This window comes from Plectrocnemia conspersa, unplaced genomic scaffold (assembly GCF_051122295.1).
Source record: "Plectrocnemia conspersa isolate PC_06_02 unplaced genomic scaffold, ASM5112229v1 ptg000003l, whole genome shotgun sequence".
Lineage (NCBI taxonomy): Eukaryota > Metazoa > Arthropoda > Insecta > Trichoptera > Polycentropodidae > Plectrocnemia > Plectrocnemia conspersa.
Window position 1 is genome coordinate 20,097,533 of NW_028277167.1, and position 21,824 is coordinate 20,119,356.

At 28.8% G+C, this 21,824-nt stretch overlaps 2 non-coding genes across 2 annotated transcripts; one reads left to right on the plus strand and one right to left on the minus strand.

Moving 5' to 3' along the window:
- The first annotated feature begins 16,876 nt into the window (after nucleotides 1–16,876).
- TRNAA-AGC (transfer RNA alanine (anticodon AGC)) lies at nucleotides 16,877–16,949 on the plus strand. Its single transcript has one exon. It is a non-coding gene; the product is annotated as a tRNA-Ala (tRNA).
- A 2,488-nt stretch (nucleotides 16,950–19,437) lies between these two features.
- Nucleotides 19,438–19,510, minus strand: TRNAA-AGC (transfer RNA alanine (anticodon AGC)). The gene has a single exon. It is a non-coding gene; the product is annotated as a tRNA-Ala (tRNA).
- Between the last annotated feature and the right edge of the window lie 2,314 nt (nucleotides 19,511–21,824).

Here is a 21,824-nt window from a genome sequence, read left to right on the forward strand (position 1 = left end):
AATAAATAATTTATTTTTCGCTATGATAGTATAGACATCTATTGCTCTATCTTATAATAATTTTGATTATATATTTTATTCTTATTATTTAAAACTTATATTTAAATAGACATCTGTTCCTTAAATATAAAATAATTTATTAATTTCTAAAATTAACTGTAGATGTCTATAAAATAAGATAAATTTAAATTAAAAAATATTTTATTGTTTTATTTAAACTATTGAATTTAATATAATTTTTAATATATTTAAAGAATGATTTATAAATATTTAAAATGTTTTTAGTACGTAAATAAATAATAATAGTATAAATAATTCTTCATAGATGGCACTAGAATATCAAAATTAAATTCTCCGTCGCGTCTTAAAAATAATGCATTTTCGTGCAATAATTTTAAAATAATCAATAAAACATATTATCCTTAACGCCTTATCACAAACTTTGGCAAAGACAGCGAAGACAACATGACACGATGCTGAAAGATAGTCGGTTGTCGATCGATTAGCTCTACAGCGACTTCATGATTTTTTTCAATAGAGTAAATCGGAATTTGTGCGAATTCTTACATTAAATTCATCAGCATATAATAGATATTCCGAGTTCTTAATTGTCACGTGAATGTCGTTGATATAGAGCAAAAAGAGGACCCAGATTGGATCTTTGTGGTACTCCAGAATGAGCAAAATATACATCGAAGTGCCCATAGCTCACATTCTGACGAAAACATTCCCATGTCAATCAAACAATAATCGTTTGCCATACATTTGGTCTAACACTCGACTGAGTAACGAGCAAAACTTCCATTGTCGTACATCTCAATAATGTGGCATACGTTTTTGTGTAATAAGTCGCGGTTATATTACCCTGTCAGGCCGAAATGTCAGTTGCAACCAGGGCCTCACGGTCATTAGGCATCGGCAGTTTCATGTATCAAATTATATAGGCTGAATCACTCATAACTCATGGCCATTCGTGGCGATTTCACGTGTCATTTGCCCCGAACCGATAAATCATTTTTGGATATCCTATAATGCGATGGACTCGAGCACTCGCCGACGAATTTGGCTACGACGATACCGTTCACCCCCATGTTTTTTCCTGTAACGTAAATTACATTTTAAAGTGATTTATTTTTGATACTTTGAAAAATAATATCGATGAGGCATAAAAATGAAAAATAATGAATGAGGATGTTTTACCAAATTTTATGAAAGATTTAACTTAGTATATTAAATTTAAATATATACATAATATGTATATAAATATTGTACGGTTTCAACCGAAATGGATAGATGTCGTTCCTGTGCCGTTTGGATCTTAATTGATAAATATGTTTCTTAAATGTTACAATAACATTTTAAAAATAAATATCTATAATATTATACTTAAAATTTATAATTATTATAAACATATATATTTAATTATAGTTTATGATTGAAAAACTCTGATTTTATTATATTAAAGCACTCAAATTATTAATGATTAAAGCTATAAATTTAAAATTATTAATATAGTTAATCCGAAATATTTATATTAATTAATTGTTTAAGTCTAGTTATCAGTATTCTTATTTAAGTGTCACTGTGAAGTTTATTTTAAGAAATCTGAATCTAAAATAATTTATACAAATATTGCTTATATTTTTATTGAACAATGTCCATTTCTATTGTTGCATCACTTAATGTCATAGCAACCTACATAATTCGGCCTAAACCATTCACCTCTATATTTATTCATGATGTATAGGAAAACTTAATCTGGAGTGGTCAGAATTGTTATTATAAAAATATTAATTTAGATCTCTGTCACGAAATAATACACGCCATAGATTCGTGTGATATTCGACCATACGACTTTTAACTCAAAAAGCATGACTTTTTTATAACATATTTATAATGTTAATGTATTAGTTACATATTTAGTGTATGTGTTAAAATTTAATTTCACTAACTTAACCAGTTAAAATGTAGCATACAATTTCACTGCTTATATTTGTTCACAAACGGTTGATCATATATTCACAGAAATGTGACGTTACATCATTCGGCAAAATACTACAATATTAAAAATGAATTAAACCGAAACCAAATATATTCTAACATAGTTAGCTTATTAGGTTAAGTTAGGTTTAGTTTAGGTTTGGGTTTCAACAGCAAATAGACGTTTCGCAACTGCGAAATTAAGTTTCATTTATATTTTAAAGCAGCATGTAATTTCACTTGCGCTTCTCACTTGAATTCTATTTCTGCAAGTAAAAATATAACTTCACTGATAATTTACTGCCAAATAAATTTAATAAATATTCTTTAGTCTATTTTTTTTAAAAACATTCTATATAGATTTTCCAACAGATAAAATGGTATTTATTTATATTAAAGAATAGATAACTTGCTTTAATCAATATTTAATAAAATAATATAGTATTTTTCAATAATTATTTTCAAGCAACTTTATAAGAAACATTTTACAACTATTTAGGACTAGATCAATAATTTGATTATAATTTTTTTATTGGAAAATAAATATATTTTTAAATAGATGCGGAATTCAAAACTTTTAAAAAATAATATTTTTTGCCACAAAGATAAGATAATTTGTTTCAGATATAAAAATAAAATAATTTTCCTCAATGATCTTGTTTTTAAATATTGTCAAATTTTTTTAATAAACTTTTACGCTCTTTTTTATTTTATATTTTTAATATATCAAAATATCATATTTAATTTTATGTTATATATTACTTCTTTTATTATAAATTAAATTTATATAGCTTTTAGATTTAAATATTAAAATTAAACAACCAAATTTGTTAGAATTTCTTGTAAAAAAATGATACAATAAAATCTAGCATCTGGAATTTTACGGCTTTGTTTATTTTTTTAATCTATCCTTTGCCTAGTATTTTATAGAAAAAATAATAATTTATATGTATAGATGTGTTTAAAAGTGATTTTTAACGAAGGTTTTTTCAAATAAAATTTTAATGGTTTCTAAGAATAAGATTTTTTTTTATTTCTCTGTCCTTTATTTCTAGAAAATCGTCTAGAAATATGGACATATAAAAAAATTGTATATAATATAGAGTATATAATTATATATTAACGTTATTTATCGTTGTACAATATGGATTTTTTATTCACTAATTTAATTTACAACTATTTAGTTTAATATGTATTCATTTAAACTATGATATAGTTAAGAATTAAAATATAAACGAGCGCGAAGAATATTAAATCGTATATTAAAAACATACAATTACATATTTATAAAATTATAATTTATTACAAATTATAAAGTATTACAACAGCATATTTTATTATTTATATATAATTTACATTAAAACATTATTTTATTTAGCCGGCTAATGAATCTTTACTATGATATAATCATTCTCGAATAATTTCTCCTTGCTTTTTTATTTTTTTGTTGACCGCAAATATTCCTTAAGGTCATAACAAAATGTTTGTTAATTGTATCCTATATCCCTGTTTCTTTTCTCACTACCTGCTCTGAATACAGCTGTAAATTGATCAAATTTACTTGTTTTAAAATTGCAGCGGTTGAGAATTCGCAAGCAGCCTTTATTGTAATCGAGAAATAAGAAATCATCTGTTAGACTTTTTATCAAGAAGATACAAATAAAATTATCGTATATTTGAAGCATCATTTTTGATTGTAGTTACATGTAAAATAATGTTTAATAAACCATTTTAACAATTAAAAAGTATAATTACTTAAAAATATTTTTTTTATTGTAAATAATTTATACCACTATTTATTTTATTCCATAACTCTCAATAAAGAGCTTAAATGTTTTTTTATTATAAAGAATTTCATTTTTTATTACTTAATGTTATTTTTAAAACTATAATAAAGCCATTCATTTTGCTTATACATTGCTTGTTTTTTATGGTCGAAGCTCGCCGTCGGAGGTCCCGATAAAATGGGCACGCGGTGCAATCTCAAAAATTATAGTTTTGCTCTCGATAATTGTCGGTTGCTTTCTCACGGAGGCAGAACGGACCCAGCCCATAAATTAATTGAGTCAAAAAAGTCGCATACAATCCCAATAAAGAAATAATCGACGGGGTACATATTATTACGGGACGTCCCGCCGAAGAAGTGTCGATTTTTGTCAAGAAGGATCAAAATCGACGTTGATGATTGTTCGTCGGAATCTTTAAATAATAAATTGAAATTCACACACGAGGGACTTTTTTGCACAATGAACACACAAACTTGCTCGTGAATGAAAATGTTAATGGCGAAACACGCAATGGGCGGGTTGGATTGGTTATATAACCATTGAAATGGTTCTGAAAGTGGTTCCAATTACATTTTGGTTGGGAATAGGTATTCTGATTTTTGACACTTTTTCGAATGCCAGGAATCACGGCTTTTATTTTGTAAAAAAAATACCTTAAATTAATTTCTTAAGAGTTCTATTAAATATTGATAATGATTTAGTAAAAAAAATACGTTACATTGTTAAAGTTGTAAGAGTTTTTACGTTCTACAATGTTTAATTTTTCATTAAGCATTTATGCTGATGAGAACTTATATTACAATATATTTCTGTGACTCAGTATTTGAATTTTCAATTTTCACTGGAGTGAAATTCCGGGAAATAAATAAACCTTTGGTATATCTATTTCCTAAGGCTTTTTCAAAAATAAACCTAAGCTTTACTAAAAATTTCCCGAATTTCGGGACTGTATTTTTTACATTGAACAGTACTCTTATTTATTGAAAAGTAAAATTAATTACGTAATTGTATTTTTAATAAAATGAAACTTTTAAACTCTTAAACTCTGTTGAAATTATCGGCATAAAAATAACAATATTTTTTTAAGAAATTAAAAATAATCGTGTGCTCATAGGAAAAAATATTTTGACTAATAAAAAATTTTAAAATTTTACTTGTGATATACTTTTAATTTTATAGTTTATTTTAAAAGATAGAACTCCTTATTAAAATTATAATTTAGAATAAAATCTGATTCGCAGTTTTCTGTAGGTGATTTTGCCTCTGTAATAACAATGAAATTGTTCTTTGAAGCGAAAAGGCCTTCGGCTATTGACGACTGATCGCCATACAATACTCGACAGTCGTTCAGGGGTGTTTCTAGTTCTTGTTCTTTTCAGAAAAGCACCCAAGGCGGGCGGAGCACCCATTATGGCAAAGAACCGCGGTCACAATGCAACATCACACCCCGAGGGGCTCGCCTCATGCTGATGAGAAAAAATGTCGTTAATAAAGCCGTGCTTGATCACAAACGTCTGTCGGATTTTGATGAAAAAAATATATACAGGTATAAGTACTTTCAAGTTCACCTCAAGCTGTTTTATATAAATATTCTCATTTATGCGACACAATATAAAACACAACACAATAAAAGTCGTTTTTATTATATTCATAATTTGCAGATTGTTTTGTGATAAGGGTTTGCAATTTAAGTAAGTTAAGTAGGAAGAATAAGTACAGACAGACATCTCATCTCACATATTGCTCCACTGTTTGTCTGTATTTCAATATTACATTATGTTTTAAAAATATAATAGCTATCCTTACCGATATTACTATGGACTTCTTATACACAAGGGCTGATCAGAGTATATTCAATTCATTTTGGTCAATAGGAGAGCGCAAAAACAATTGTCGTTTCTCAGAAGGCAAAAATTCACGGCAAAAACAATAAAAACGTGTCGGTGCCGTCGCAGTGAGAACGTTCTTTGAACGATTTTTGACCCCTGAGAAGAAATAATTGTATTTTGCACTTTCCTATTCGTCAAAATTCGGTTTAAATGTGCTTTAGTCTTAATCGGTTTTCATATCACTATTTAGCTCAAGGTAAATCGTAATACATTTTGAATAAAATAAGACTTATCTTAAATGTTTTTATTTAAAATAAATAATAGCAGCTTATATTAAAAATATTTTTTTAATTGAAAGCAAATTATTTTACCAGTTAAATTATATTACAGCCGTACCTTGGATTTTTATTATAATAAATATATAGGTACAAACAATCATAATATGTGTAAAAATAACTTAAGACAGAAATAACCTCGACAAAATAGCTCACATCACGATCTATACAAATGAGAAAACATTGTTACAAAAAAAAAAAACTTGCGATATGCCAGTGTTCTGTAATTAATAACTAAAAGACATAAGTTCAAATCCCATAAGAACGGTAGTGTTTTTTTAATTAATTAATTTAATTAATTGAATTAACTTATTTCGTTAACGCTTGTCATGTTGCAATTAAATATTTACAATTAATTAATAATAAATAATGATTTAAAAAATAATAGTGAAATAGTTAGGTGTACTTTTATGTCAAAGCAATATAAAAAAAAAGTTTTGTGACATATTTTATGTCACTGCTGTTAAGACTAAGGGCTTTTTTGCGAGCCCTTCTGCTACTTGATATTTAGTCTAAATAAAAAATCAGATATCAAGAAAAATATAAAATTTAATTAGAAAACAAATTTACAAAAAAGATCGACGTTACAACGTATCTGTAAAGATGTTTTTGTCAACTTTTGCTCTATAAATAATTAGCATAATAATCTAGGCTAAGATAATAATTTTAAGAAACTGAAAATTTTGTTGATTTAAGGAGAACATAGGTTAGGTTTTAAATATTATAAATAAATAAAGTATCTCATACACAAATTATAAAAATTTATAAACAAATAAAGAACTTCTTAAATTATTTTTTTGTAACTTTTCGTCATATTAGTATATATAAGAGTGATCAAATATTAAATAATTTCACTTCTAATGTAAGCCATTTTTTTAAACGTTTTCACTTCTGAAACTAAACTGAATAAAATAAATCTCAATTCCTTTTTTTTTTGCAAACAAATTTAGTCCCCTCGTATCGGTTTTGTAATGAAGCTCTTCTTTAAAAAACAATATTTTTATTTTATTATATCCACTTTCGCGTATTTCTGCATATGATTATAATCCTTTGTAGATTAAAGCGAAGCATGGTAAACCACGTTTTGCTTCTCAGTTAAATTATAACCATGGCTTTTAAATACTTTTATTTTTGTTGCTCCGAAACCATTTTTAATTTTAAATCATGACTCAAATATTATAGTATCTCACGGTATTATTATAACTATAATAAGAATATGTGTAGTTACTTACTTAAACACATTGAAAATTTTAGGTTCTTATGATAAATTAAACCACGCCATTTTTTTAGTAAAACATTGTTTTTGAAAAAAGTATTACATATAAAGCAGCATAGTGTATTTTATATAATTTCAATTTATAACATATATTTTTACTTCAATTTTATCACCACTAAATAACATTTATTGACTTTTTTAACTTCTCCCACAAATACGTTATCCTCTGACGTTAAAAATAACAAATTGCACAATTTTACTACATTTCGCAATGCAAGATTGATCACCACAATAAAGGGGTGAGGTGTGATAGCGGCAAGGCGCAAATTGTATGCGCCCACAGATATGTTTGAATAGGGGTGTGTTTTTGCATATGTATGCGTGCGCGAACAACCCCCGCCAGAAGGGGTGAAAAATGCAAGCGGTCCCTTGCGCCCCCTTGTTAACTAGCCCTGCTCGCTTCAATGAACACCTCTGTTATTATTTGTTGGCAAACTGAGCGACGGTTCCCACAGCATCGTCGCTGAATCTTTTCCAAGGGAACAATGTGATACGATTAAAATTACATCTGTAATAAATTAATAAAATACTGATTTAAAATATTGTAGTAATATTGGATTAAAAGCCGTAACGTGATTATGAAACTACAGAACCTAGTATTTTCGTACAGTACAATGGATCTATTTTTTGTTAATCAGTGATTGATAAATTTAAAAACATAATTATTTACATTCTGATTTATCTAAAAGAGGCTTTAAGAAAACCATTAATTTTTTTCTTGTTAAAAATTAAATTAATACGAATATTTTGAAATGATTCTAAACTACTGTATTCAGTATACAGCTGCATATTGGTCCGTGCCAAATTTGTATAAATATGAATATTTTTTTAAAGCTTTTAATTGAATATTTTAATGTCAAAAAATATTTTTACGATTTTCTTGACTACTCTAATCGGCCTTATCTTTGCTATGGTAAATTAAGAATTACATCAAAAATCAGATGAGAAGAAACCGCTTCGCGTGAAAATCGGCAGATTGCAAAAATGAATGGGACCTTCTACATAGATAAGACATGAAATTGACCTGTCGGTGAACTTAAATCTTGTTTTCCAATAATGCAATATGTAAAATTTACATTAGCAACATCTGTTATTGATTTTTTTTTACGATTCAGGTATATTCTCCGGAGCCTGAAATTTCTTCGTAAATAGAGAATTACCTTTGTGCATTAAGAAATAAATTATAATATTAAAGTATTTTTTTATATTCTGTTTATATTTATATTATATTTTATATGTATGTTTTGAATATATTTGCTTAGTGTATAAACAATTAGCTATATTAGCTAAAAAAAATTAATAAATAACAAATAATTCGTTTGCTGGTTCAATTATATATTTTCTACAAGTATATTAATATTATTTTAAAAATAACCCAAAACTTATAAATTAGTTTATATTTGTTTTAATTTAATAATAATATAAATTAATTTATATAATTTAAAATTTAGTAATATTAATAATAGTTTTAAACCGACATTTTATATGCAACATTTTAACATAATCTATTTATTTTATTCTTATTTAATCAGCCTCCTTTACGGTTGATGTGCATTCAATTCACCATAGTGGCTGCATGTTGTGATTGTAATGGATTGGCTTCAAATTTGGGTTTCGTGCCTTTGGGTGATGTTTGTCGAAGAGCCCAGGATTGAGTCACGTGACAAAATGATACAAATTGTACATCTTTTTGTCAAACAACAGATGGCGATGAGCGCGCGTTGCGCAACAAAGAGAGAACTCCCATTTGTTTATTTATTCTAATGTCCATTGTGGCTCAGACCATTGTGTTTTTGTTAAATTTTATTTGGTCATTTGTTACATATTAGTATAAATAAATTATTAAAAATAGTGGAATAAAAAATATTGCATCGGAGGTAATTTTTATTTAATATGTAAGTGGAATTTTTATGCATTTATTTGCATTTTTTATTTTTTTAAATCATATGATATGAGAAATCGATCAATATAATAATCGCAACTAAAGCAACCGATTTAATTTATCTAGCTTCGATATACGTCTTGTGTATTTTACAATATTGGGCATGACTCGGTAACCATACGTATCGTTTTAAATGGGATAATATTGTGTTTTACATAAAAGCGTATTGGTATCTATTCCACTTTAGATAAAGTGACAAGATGAAGGAAGGTGACGCATGATTTGAAAATCAAGTTAAGCTGGTTTTATTGAAGAAAATAGGTTTAGTCATTTCCCATTGTCTTGAGAGGATATATATTTAAGAATTTGTAAAATATACAGAATCGTATTTAGTTATTAAACCAGTTAAAATTTAAGTATGATGATATATGTTTGTTACTTGAGTGAATTTACAAGTGAAATTCTAAAAGGAGTTCTGTTTCCAATTATCTTTGACCAGCTCAAGTACACCGATTAGAGAGATATAGAATTACATATTTAAAAAAATTAGGATAATATTATAATATTGTTTTGAATTTAATATACCTAATAGGCAAAACGCAGACAGCAAAACGACGACAATGTGTGTACGAGACAAAGAAACGGAAAATAAGGAAAAAACGGGCGCGCCGAGCGCTAAACGGCTTTCCTGTGCGGTCATAAAATGCAGGGGAAATATTAAAGTTGAACAAGGGCGGAGGAAAAACCGCCCTCGGTGTATATGTTTATAGCTTGAAAAAAAGAGAGAAATAACTATACAACCTCTTTTTATGTAACCGTTTCGCGGCATTATATATTCCGCCCTTCCGAGTTTAGTACCGCCGCCTCTTTCCCACAAATGTGACGTTACGCACAAAGATCCAGTTATGGTGGATTATACGATGTACATATATCGATATACATACATAGGTATTAGGGTTTGGAATATGGTATAAGTATCAAGGCAATACCAGTGTTTACGAATTTATCTATTTAATTTTCAATAAAACAATTATTTATGATCTTCTGATGTATTTCTGTTCAACTTAAATAACTATGAAGCTTAGGACGAAGTAAAAAACATAAGGATCATATGTACCATTATTTATTTGATTCCTAAAATGATTTCTCTCATCAAAGATGCGATCTACTAGTCGACCTTATCAACAAGAATTCGATTTAGTTATCCTCTATTGTTCACTTGAAATGTTGTGCGATGAACATTTCAAAACACATGAAGAAAAACAAATCTATGGTAAAAAAGATAGACCTATGTAAATTTTATTAGTAACAAACAATATATCAAACGATACTTTATTGATCAACAGTATGGTTTTCGTGTATCAAGATAAATAGCAACAAACATTTTTCAATTTTGTGTCGAAAAATCTGAATACAGGCAAACAGGTAGATGTCATCCATACTGATTTTGAAAAGCCTCTTGATATAGTTTGCTATGCCTTAATTTTAAAAATGTTTGTGATTTTTCATATTTTTCATTTCTCGTGAAATGAGAATTTTCATTGATAATTTCAGCTTAAATAAGTGCTTTTTTACAATTGTTGATGCGACTCGAGAGATTCATATCCCAGCATACCTTGTAGAAATTTTGTAATAAATGTCTTATTGTATGTTTCCTGAAAATTTACTGTTATTGTAACCCTTATTTTATCATATTAAATCCATGCTTATTTTTACCTGAATAGGTTAGAGTTTTATATATAGTATTTAATAATATTACTATGCAGTGCACAGTAATATTTTTGAGTAAAATGCAAAACGAAAAATATACTTTTAATTATTTTATCATATGGTCTTATGCAATAATCCACGATAAAATATGAATCACTAAACATTTTTTTATTAAATAAAAAATAAAAAAAATGATTACAAATTTAATTTTTGAGTCTCTCCTAGTTATGTAGGTTAAACATAAAAAATGTACATTTATTGTTATTTTTTTAATGAATGTAATATAATATTGAAAAGCTCTGAAGTACACAACATATATAACACATAGTACTCGTATTGTTATTATCTATTTTTAAGCGAATTCTCCTTATGGAGGTTCCCACATAAGAGACACCCTTGGGTGCCAAAAAAGTTACCAACGCCCTTGGCAACATTAGCACTCGGCCGTGAAATAAAACGAGAACTCTTTTGCAACCAATTGCAATATAGCCTCGGGGATTAAACGGTGTGTTTGACGAAAAAACATTTATTTTGCGGTGCCCAGATTTGATTTTTGCTCTTTATTGCACTTTTACATGTTGGTCCACCCTTCTCGAATAATAATTAAAAATAGTTAAATATCTATATATAAATTGCTAATATCAAACTTTTATATAAATATTATTTTTTATAATTTGTAATATAAAATAAGCTTTATACACGTCAAATTAAGATATAATACTGTAAAAAATAAATTATGTACTAGTGGAATATATGTTTAAAACCACAAAAATAGCTTTATAGTAACTCGTGCTTTAATATTAAATATACCACAAATTTGTGCCTTACAATATCGCTAAACACTCGAACCATTTTTTGCGTCAACGGCAATTTCCACACTTGCAATAAAACACGTCGGTGTTTTGAAAGAAAAAACCGCAGATGTTTTTCCGCACGGATACGTTTGTTTGGAGGCGTACATGGATTTGAGAAAAATCACGGGGGCGTAATGAAACTAATGCCTTGGCATCAGACCTCAAAGGTCCGAGGGCAAAAAAAATATATTCTCGCTTCGCAGCATCCCGTGAAGGAGGCTTAAGATACTGCCATTGAGGAAGTGATAAAGGATTGTCCCACGAAATGTGTTTTTACTTTTTTTTCATATATAAAATTTTAATTTACCAAAGAACCATCTGCCACCTATATCACGATAGTATCTTTTATTATTATTTTCAGGGAATCCTTTTGTATATGTTAGTCAAGTCTTGGATAGGGTCGCGGAGTTTGGATAGAGACGCACTCTCTACGAACTTGGTTCATTCTCTTGGGTCTCAAGAGCGTCGACTTGTGTAGATTTTTACTTTCATTACGCCATCCATATCTCCTCCGTCGAGAGTACTCCAATGACGAAATGAGCAGCTTATTTGAGGGAATGGCGACTGAGTGCTCGAGTGCCTCTGAAAGCTTCCTCTTCATAGAATTTCCCATATTGTGTGTTATATTATATTAAATATCTATATTATACATTGAGATATGCGTGCAATATCAAAACTCAACCAAGTTAAAAGTAGTTTTTTTATATTAATCCCAGAAAAGTAATACTATTTAATATCACACTTTATTTATAGTTTATTAAATATTTACTTCACTAAAATAAATAAATTTACAAACAGACATTCTAATAGTAGGTATATATAAATTATACTTATACTATATTTTTACTGATTTATATGCGTACAATACCGATATTATAATACTAAACAATAAAAAAAAAGAATTATTATTTTACTAAAAAAAGTGGTAAAGGATTACAGAATAATTAAGATATATTTAGCTAAGTATTTGAGACCATTGAAATGGGTACTTTTGCCTTTAAAGCAATATGTACTTTTATGCTTAAATTTAAATGTGATTGTTTTTTATCCTGGTGTCAAAACTTATAAGAAATGATTTTTCTAATATGTTTAATGTAAAAATAGCAATGTACTTAAATCATTGGTAAGTGTTATATTATAAATTAGTTTTATGGTTTATTTTGGATGACTTATAGTTTGGAAAAAAATGTTTTGCTATTTTTACATTCCAGGTAAGCGTATGTTAAATAGGTCTAAATAATTATTATTTTTTTTAGTAACTATAATAATGTTTTTAAAACACAAATGTTTCATTCGAAATACTTTTGACTTTCCATCTTTATTTTTAAGACTTGAGTACGTACTTGACTTTCTGTATATTCTAGCTGAAAGTGTCTTATAAATCTTAAATTGAAGCAATCTTCAATATTTTATAGTTAGTTTTAAATGATAAATGAAATTCAATGACTATACTATTTCACACTTTTTCCATAATTACGTTAACAATTTGATGTTCAATGCATAAATACCTGACTAAATATGGTCTGTTAGGAATCATTTTAAATGCATGTATTACGCCTTGATGATTGTATTCGAAAAAAGAAACGTTTTTTTTATTAAAGTTATATAACGGATGTACTTATCCAACTGATTATAAAATATTAAACGGTAGTTTAATATTCTAACCTGATTTTCTACTTCTTGTGTAAAATAATAACAAAAATATCCTTAAAAAAAAATTAAACTAATCCATGTCTTCGATTATATTATCATATAAGAGGCTGAAAAATTTTGGAAAAAATTTAAGGCCCTAAAGTTTTTTTTTTGATAAATTAAAAGTGATTTGATTTTGAAAACATAAGAAGGCTTGTTAAAGTTTTTTGTGATGTTCATATTAGGTACTTCAAAATGCATTAATTTTATTCTAATCAGTCGATCAACTGCATCGTCTAGAAGCAACTGAAGCATGGAAAATTATTGAAGCCAACAGATTCCAAGAGCGAAATCTATACATTGTCTAGGTCATGGCTTCGGGAAGATTAATCAAACGCGTGATTGATACTACGAGAACGTTTCGACAGCGAGTGCGCGCGCATGTTCACGCTAATTAAGGCGTCCCTTAGGCGAGAGTGGTCCTCTGGCCAGCCAACCGCGAGACGATGGGACGCCTAATTCGACGTCCCGACGCCGTAACAATGGGGGTAGGGAAAATCCCGCCCGTCCCACTTGCTATACACACCTTATTCCGTCGCATTACCTCCGACCATTGGGGTCTAATTTTGGAAACGGACCCAAACACCTATTATGTATGTAGATACGGAGTTTAAATAGTTATGCCTAAAACTAAATTTGCATTGATAAAAAATAAATAATAATGGTTCAAGATATGAATTAGTAATTCAAATCTGAATTGGCAACTAAGTTATTTAAAAAAACATATAATTTGAAGTTTGCATTAGAAATATACAGATAATATTAATAATATATATGATCAATACAAAAATATCATAAATTATCTATGGATGGTGTTTTGAAGAAATAAATATGTTAATATGTTAAATATAAGAGATGTATTCAGTGGCGTAGCTATGGGGGGGCGGAGTGGGGGGGGGGGCCGCCCCGGGCGGCACTTGCTTGAAGACGGCATATTCGCGATGGGATCGTCTAGTGCGGTTCTTAATCCTGAATGCACTAAAACATATATACATCCACGAATAACAAGAGCTTAATAATAACCTATTTTTAAAAATTCTGATTTTATGACCCTACAAAAAATGTATAAAGGGGGGGGCAGCAATTTTAAGGATTATTTCTATTGAATTGTGAAAAATGGGTGACGAATATTATAAATTAAATCAATTAGGTAGTAAAAAGAATATAATAATAACAAATTAATAAATATATATCAAATTATATATATAAAATATATATCAGCACATATAAAATATATATAAAATTTAATAGATTAAGAAACACTAACAAAACATTCCAAAATTGACTCCAATGTATATCCACATTTAAAATAAAGTGAAGTATTTTTTTAAACAAGAAAGAATGAGATAAAACAAATAAACAATTGTTATATTAAACAAAGGGATGAAATGAAATAAAAATAAAGATTAAATATATTATAAATCTAGAAAAATAGTAGTAAATTTAAAATGATTTAATGTTAGAAAAGCACTATATAAATACACGGTGATCCATAAGTTTTTGCATTTTTAAATCTTTTCTGAACATAAACTGTGCGTAGGAGGAGTGCTCAGGTGTAATAGAAATTTAGTCGCAAGGGATCGCTTCACAAGGGAACAACGCGCGTTTTGCGTAAGACAGTTTTACAAAAACAACGATTTTTGTGTGATTGTTTGGCGTCTGTTTTGCGCTTAGAACCCATTACACAGTGTGAATCAATGTCCGAATGTTATTTTATTTAATTCGTGGCTCAGGAAGTTACCGATTCAAAACTAAATAAGAAGAAAACCTGACGACCACGGAGCAGGAGAACCAACGAGAATGTCACGCAATTTACCAAGATTGTACGAGAAGATCCGGGCTTGTGAACTCGCAAGCGTTTTGCTGCTATAGCCATACCAAGTTTAATTATACGTCAAATTTTAAAACTGGACTTAAAACTACACTCATATAAGATTGAATAGCATATGATTGGATTTCATGATAAAGATTCGTTAAGACGAAGCCCATTTGCATTTGAATGGGCACGTTAATAATCAGAATTGCAGGGAGAACCCTAAACTCAAACATCAAAGATCTCTGTATTCTCTAAAAGTGACAGTTTGTCAACAAAGGCGTATTTCTTTTAAAAAGCAAGTGGCAATTCTTTTACTGTTAATTTTGAAGAATATGTCAAGATGCTTAAGAATTTTTCCAGTCGCAATTACAGTAATTCTTAGGATACGATCAGAGGACATGGATGCAGTAAGATTGGGCATACTGACATATGTATATTCAATGTGATGGATGGTGAAGGAAATGTTTCCTAACAAACTCCGCAGCTTAGATTTGGCACATCTTGATTAGAGTTCTCTCAAAAGTCGTGTTTACTACAATATCAGCAATAATAACCCAACTTAAGGTAAATATTCGAGACAGCTAATAACCAACTCGCTTTGTGTGCTTCAAACTTATGTGCCAAACTTGAGGATTGCTAGCGGCGAGATGGTGAACATTTAGACGACAATATTTTTAAAGACATGATATTTCCAATCATGTTCTTTCAGTGAAATAAACATCCATTATCATACGATCTGAACATTTTTTATTTAATTTTCAGTAGTTCAAAAACTTATTGTATTAATTTTTTTATGTAAGGAATATGAATATTTACCAGAATATTTAAAAATTAGAATCATATGAAGAATAAATTTATATAAAAATAAAAATAAGCATAAAAACAAAACTTCAGTAAAATTAAAAATAGTAGAAAAAAATATAATTTAGTATTAAAACCAAAATACATAAAAATAATAATAAAAACAGAAGCAGTAGATACGTTTATAAGCAACTGTAAGTGCCCATTTCTGTACAGATAAAAGTATCATATAATGCTAGTTTACTTTATTGATTATTTAAATACAATACTTTTTCTTAGGTGATTAATTAGCATTTAGCTAATATACAACAAAAAAACTTGTTATGCTTTTCTTAAGACTTTATTATAATATGTAAATTTATTTGCTCTTTCTTTATCAAAAATTAACTTATATTCTAATTTCCTACAATAACCCTATATCAAAATAAATAAACTATATATATAAATTTATATTAAAAAAAAGGTATGCCTTCTTCAAGACCTCATTATAATATTGATATTAATTTGCTCTTACTTTATCAAAAACTAAATTTTCATTGTCATTTTACGCAATAACATCATATCAAAAGAACAATAGATAACCATACCTACACTAAAATATCGTCGTAAGTTTTTTTTAAAACATATTTAAAACAATATTTAAGGGTAAACACATTAAAAACAATATTGAAATGTTTATACTGTGTTTTACAATGAATAATAAAATATACATAATGTCTAGTGATACTCATATATGAAAAAAAGTAAAAGGAAGTCACAATGTTCGTACGACTGACCTCGTACTAGCATATCAATGCCTAGCACAGACAATATGTTACAACACTATAGCCAGTGAAAGTGATAAAGTAACTTGACCGATTGAAACTCGGTCACATAGTTGTGTCAAATTAGTATCACAAACTGATAACGGTACTGGGGGCGTAGCTCAGATGGTAGAGCGCTCGCTTAGCATGTGAGAGGTACCGGGATCGATGCCCGGCGCCTCCAACCCTTATTTTTTTTTATTTTTAAAGGTTACATAATTACCTAATCAATTAACATACGGTAATGCTAAACATATATTTTACGTAATAATACACTTATAAAATTAAAAATATGTAAGATTAAAATTGATGGAACAAAGTGTATATTAAACTGAGCATAGTAAATATTATAGAAAGAATAAAAAACTGCGTTAAATACTTTCATTAGATCAAATACTACTTTTTATACTTTGCAAATGTTTGATTTTCATACCAAATTAATCAGAATTGTAATAGCAAAGTGGCATTAATTGAGTTAATTTAACCCAAAGTGAAATTAACAAAAAAAAATTATACCGATTATCCGTCATTATAGTATTTTTAGTACCTTCTTAAAATATGTATAATACGAATAATTATTATAATAAGAGCCCAAATCTTCAATGCTGATAAATCACAAGTACAGTATACTCTCGATTATCCGGGCTAATGCTGGGGAGGAAGGGCACGGAAAATTAAAAAACACAGATAATCCGTGTTAAATAAAATGTCATTTTACGAGTGAAATAATAAATTAATGGTAATTAGTATTGTGTTACACAGAAAAATTTAACCTCCGTTTTATGTTTCTCTTACCAAGAGAGCCCTGATTTCTGCTTGGAGAAAACTGTGGTTTAATTGCATTAACAGAAAATAACAATGTCGATGAAATTGTGTCATTGGAGAAGAACATGGGACTGATATTCAAGAGTTGGTGATGGAACATCAGCATCGCGAACAACCTAAGGAGGAGGAGGATAATGAAACTTCACTTTAAATGAGACTAGGGATATCTATAAAATGTTGGTAGCAGTAAAGCATAGCAGTGCGAGCCATAAATCTATTTATAGTAGCATCGAAGATCTTGATTTAAAAAAATATATTTTGGCACACTTTTGGCACAATCTTATTATCACGTATATCCGTAGCATTACCATAATTAGCGCATTTATCTCAATACTATGTTATTTACACAATAAAACTTCACGGTTATAATAATCCAATAAAAATAGCATCTGACCCGTGAAATCGCAACGCTCGGATTAAGTACAAAAATATTTCTCCCTCTTCGAAGTTTGTTTATAACAATTTGAATTTATATTGTTTTTATTATGTCTATTATATAATAAATGTGCGAGGGATGAGCGAAAACTTAATCGCAAAGCAAATATTTATACACTCGGGCGTATTGTTTGCAACTTTGCCTCGGAAATTAACGAAGCGTCATAAGTAAGGCTTTCAAACGAAAGCCTCAGATTTTGATTTTATTGTATGCGTGCAATTAAATAATTAATAAAATTATACAACACAATAAAACAAATATTACGTGGAAGCGTTTACGCTACATAAAGTATGAAAAGAGAATTACAATATGAACAAATTTACAAAAAGCCAATTGTTCAAACATTGGACTGTAAATTATTGCGTATGTAATAAATATTTGTGAAGGTGTTGAATCGCGCTGACGTGTATTATGCTGTTATGCGTGATACACTACTTATTATGTTTTATAATAATTATGTGTGATACATTTTCGAGTTTGTATGCTTTTCCTGTAAGCATCCATCCCTTTGGTGGGAAGTTTAGTCCTTAGGCCGCCGAACGAGAAACATGCTTTCACGCCAGATGGTTAAAATTAATCTCGCCGAGTCTCATCTCCATCTTTCACTTCTTCCACGTCTTCTCATCTAGCCGCTGCTGTCTTAATTCCATGCATAAATATTTATCAGCTTTGTTATCATCCAGCGTCTTCGCGGAATGGAAGCCAAACATGGCTCGAAGTAAGACGTCGGCAACATTTTAAATGAATAAATTAAATTAGATAATATATAATAATGTTTTTTGTCGGGCAATGCGGTCCAGAAGATCTAAAACCCTGTAGTGGACGCTAAAGAAAAAACTGCTGCTGAAATTATGAGTATGTTCGCAAAAAAAACCGTTGTCATTGATAAACTTATTCAAAAATATAATAATAAAATTATTCTAATTGGTTTTAAATGATGGATAAGATTTATTAACAAAAAAAGTGGCAAAATGTGATTTTAATGTTCTATGAATTTCTTAAGCAATAATATCAAAGTATATGGTAAATATATTTTCTATCAGAATCTCCACATAATGAATACGAGTACATATTTATAATAAAATAAACTTATTATATTTACTTGCTATGTACTCAACTAAAAACAATTATAATAGTTTAAACCTTAAAAATGGTTTACGATCAGCTTAGCGCGAGCGCCTCACGAAAATTAAAATTCCATACAAAACGCCCAGAGTATTAAAGTTTCCGTTTAATTATGCCATGAGATAATAATAAAATACAACTTTACTGTACACATAATACTTATACAAACACCTAAATTGCCTTCGTTATTGTATATCCGAAGCACTAAAAGAAACCAGTAATTTCATAGTATAAGAGTGGTAGAGTTATTAGATAGATACAAACATTTTTTTGGAAAAATATAATTTGGAGGCGCCGGGTATCGATCCCGGTACCTCTCACATGCTAAGCGAGCGCTCTACCATCTGAGCTACGCCCCCCGTGTGTGTCGTAGTGGTAATAATATTTTTTCGTTTTAAGATCTGGGTCAGTTTGACGACGCGAGTTTTTGGCCTCGAGCCCAATTGTCTAATTTTACCTCAGAGCTATGTGAATGTTTGTTGTGAGATATAATGGACTACATATATAATATAAAATAAAGAAAAATTTAAGTCTTTAAATATATTATGGTAAAACATGTTAACTGATTTTTTTGTTGAAAATGAGTTTTTGTGGAATGCTATTTTAAATACAAAGGCGTTGCTCCAATACGAGCAGAAATACAACTAACAAGTAAAAATAATAAAACAATATATAATATTATTTACGACAAAAACGTGTTAAGCTACATAGAAAGCATGTTCTTGTCATAAATGGTTTTGAAAGTAAGTCATTTATTAACTTACGTTAAATATTATTTTACCAAAAAATTTCACTATAATTCTTGTATTGCAATTAACTTACCAACACGATATCTCAGTGACATTGTCAGTGAGTATAACTCAAAGGACCTAGGTTTGAATCCCAAATGAACCTTTGTTTCTATGAAAACTAGTGATTATTATAAAATTTAAATTCTCGTCGATCATCACAGATTAAGTATTCCAAGATATTCTTAATCTCACGGATGAATATTGTAATTGAGCTAGGTTATACATACTAGATACAAAAAATCTTATAATGAGCTACTTTAGCACATTAAGAATATTATATATGTACATATAAAAAAAAACTTCTATAAGATTCCCTAAAAAAAAAAAACATGCATAGGATTCTTTGTGCTAAGAAACGACGTGTTTTAGCGGCTAAACTAAAATCAATAATAAGTAATGGACCCTTGATGTATTTTCTATCGAGAAAATATTATTATCCACTGTTTTAGTTTTGCAATATTTTTTTGAATCAAAGAAAATTTATCACATGTAATTCACCGCAATAAATTTACCGCCAGCAATTAATCGCTAGCAGTTTACCGCCGCGTCAATTGATCGCATAAATAATTTATATATTGAGATATTTGACCTTTCCTGGGCTATAAATTGTTTATGCAATCAATTAACGCGGCGGTAAACTGCTAGCAATTAATTGCTGGCGGTGAATGGTGGGCAGCAAATCATATTTTGCCAGTATTTAAGCTTGTAAATTAAAAAAATCATTGTCATTAAAATATAAAAAAATTGAAAGAATGGTGAAACATGTATCATTTATAAGAACATATTAGTTTGTACAATATCACACATATATGTATAGTATATTTCAGTGTGTATGTTATTATATATTATATATTCAACTTTAATTATTCTTCAAATTTAAATATAAGTTATCCTATAATCCGCTCTTTACATAGTAGCATTCAAATCACATAAAAATATGCACGATGCAATCTCAGGAGTCACATTAATGCAACAAACTTGTGCCGAACTGCCATAAAAAGGAATTCTCCTTTATTTTACGATCGCGTATTCCAGCTCTAGCATACATAATAATATATAAAACACAATTCCAGCAGGACTGTTACGATTCGCAAGTTTTATAACCGTGATGCTGCGGTCACATTTTTATTTCTATGCCAATGGCAGAAAGTTACATATATCAAACCGCGACGTAAACGAACATAAAAAAGTAACGTAAAATGAAAAAATATAAATTTCACGTCTACGCAAATATATTATTTTATTGTGCAATTTTTGCGCCTGTTAAAAATATTACATTATTGAGCTTTCGCGCCCGGAGCTTTTGTTCGCCCGGTTTTATTTATGTCCGCGGGGGCTGGTTTCCTGTTTCCGGCGCTTCCGTTCGGAATTTAAATATGCTTTATGGCCGTTTCCGTTTTAAAACTATCGCTCTGAAATTGTGAGCAAAAAAAAAACATTCGAATAACGTTCGCTTGTGGAGCATTATGCTAATTTTACAGCGGGGATTCTTAGCGAATCTCTCTGCCGTATCATAATGGACGACTAAAGCTAAATAATGACTTTTATTTATTTTCCGTGTCATTTTAATGTTTATCAAAGATTTTGGGTTATATTTAAAATGATTTAATCAAAATACTGTGTTGTGTAACACAGCAATAGAGTTCACTGTTTATAAAACATAACAATTTATATTACAAGATAAAATATATGTAATATAATTTTACAATAATATCAATAAATAGACTAAGAGCATAACTGTTTACTATGTGCTTTTTTAATTTTATGGTTTTAAATAAAAAATTTAATCAACATAAAAAAAAATGTTTCTAAAAAAAATATGTAAGTCGCAATGTGAGATATTACTTTTAGAACAATGTTATCAGATCTAGAATGATACATG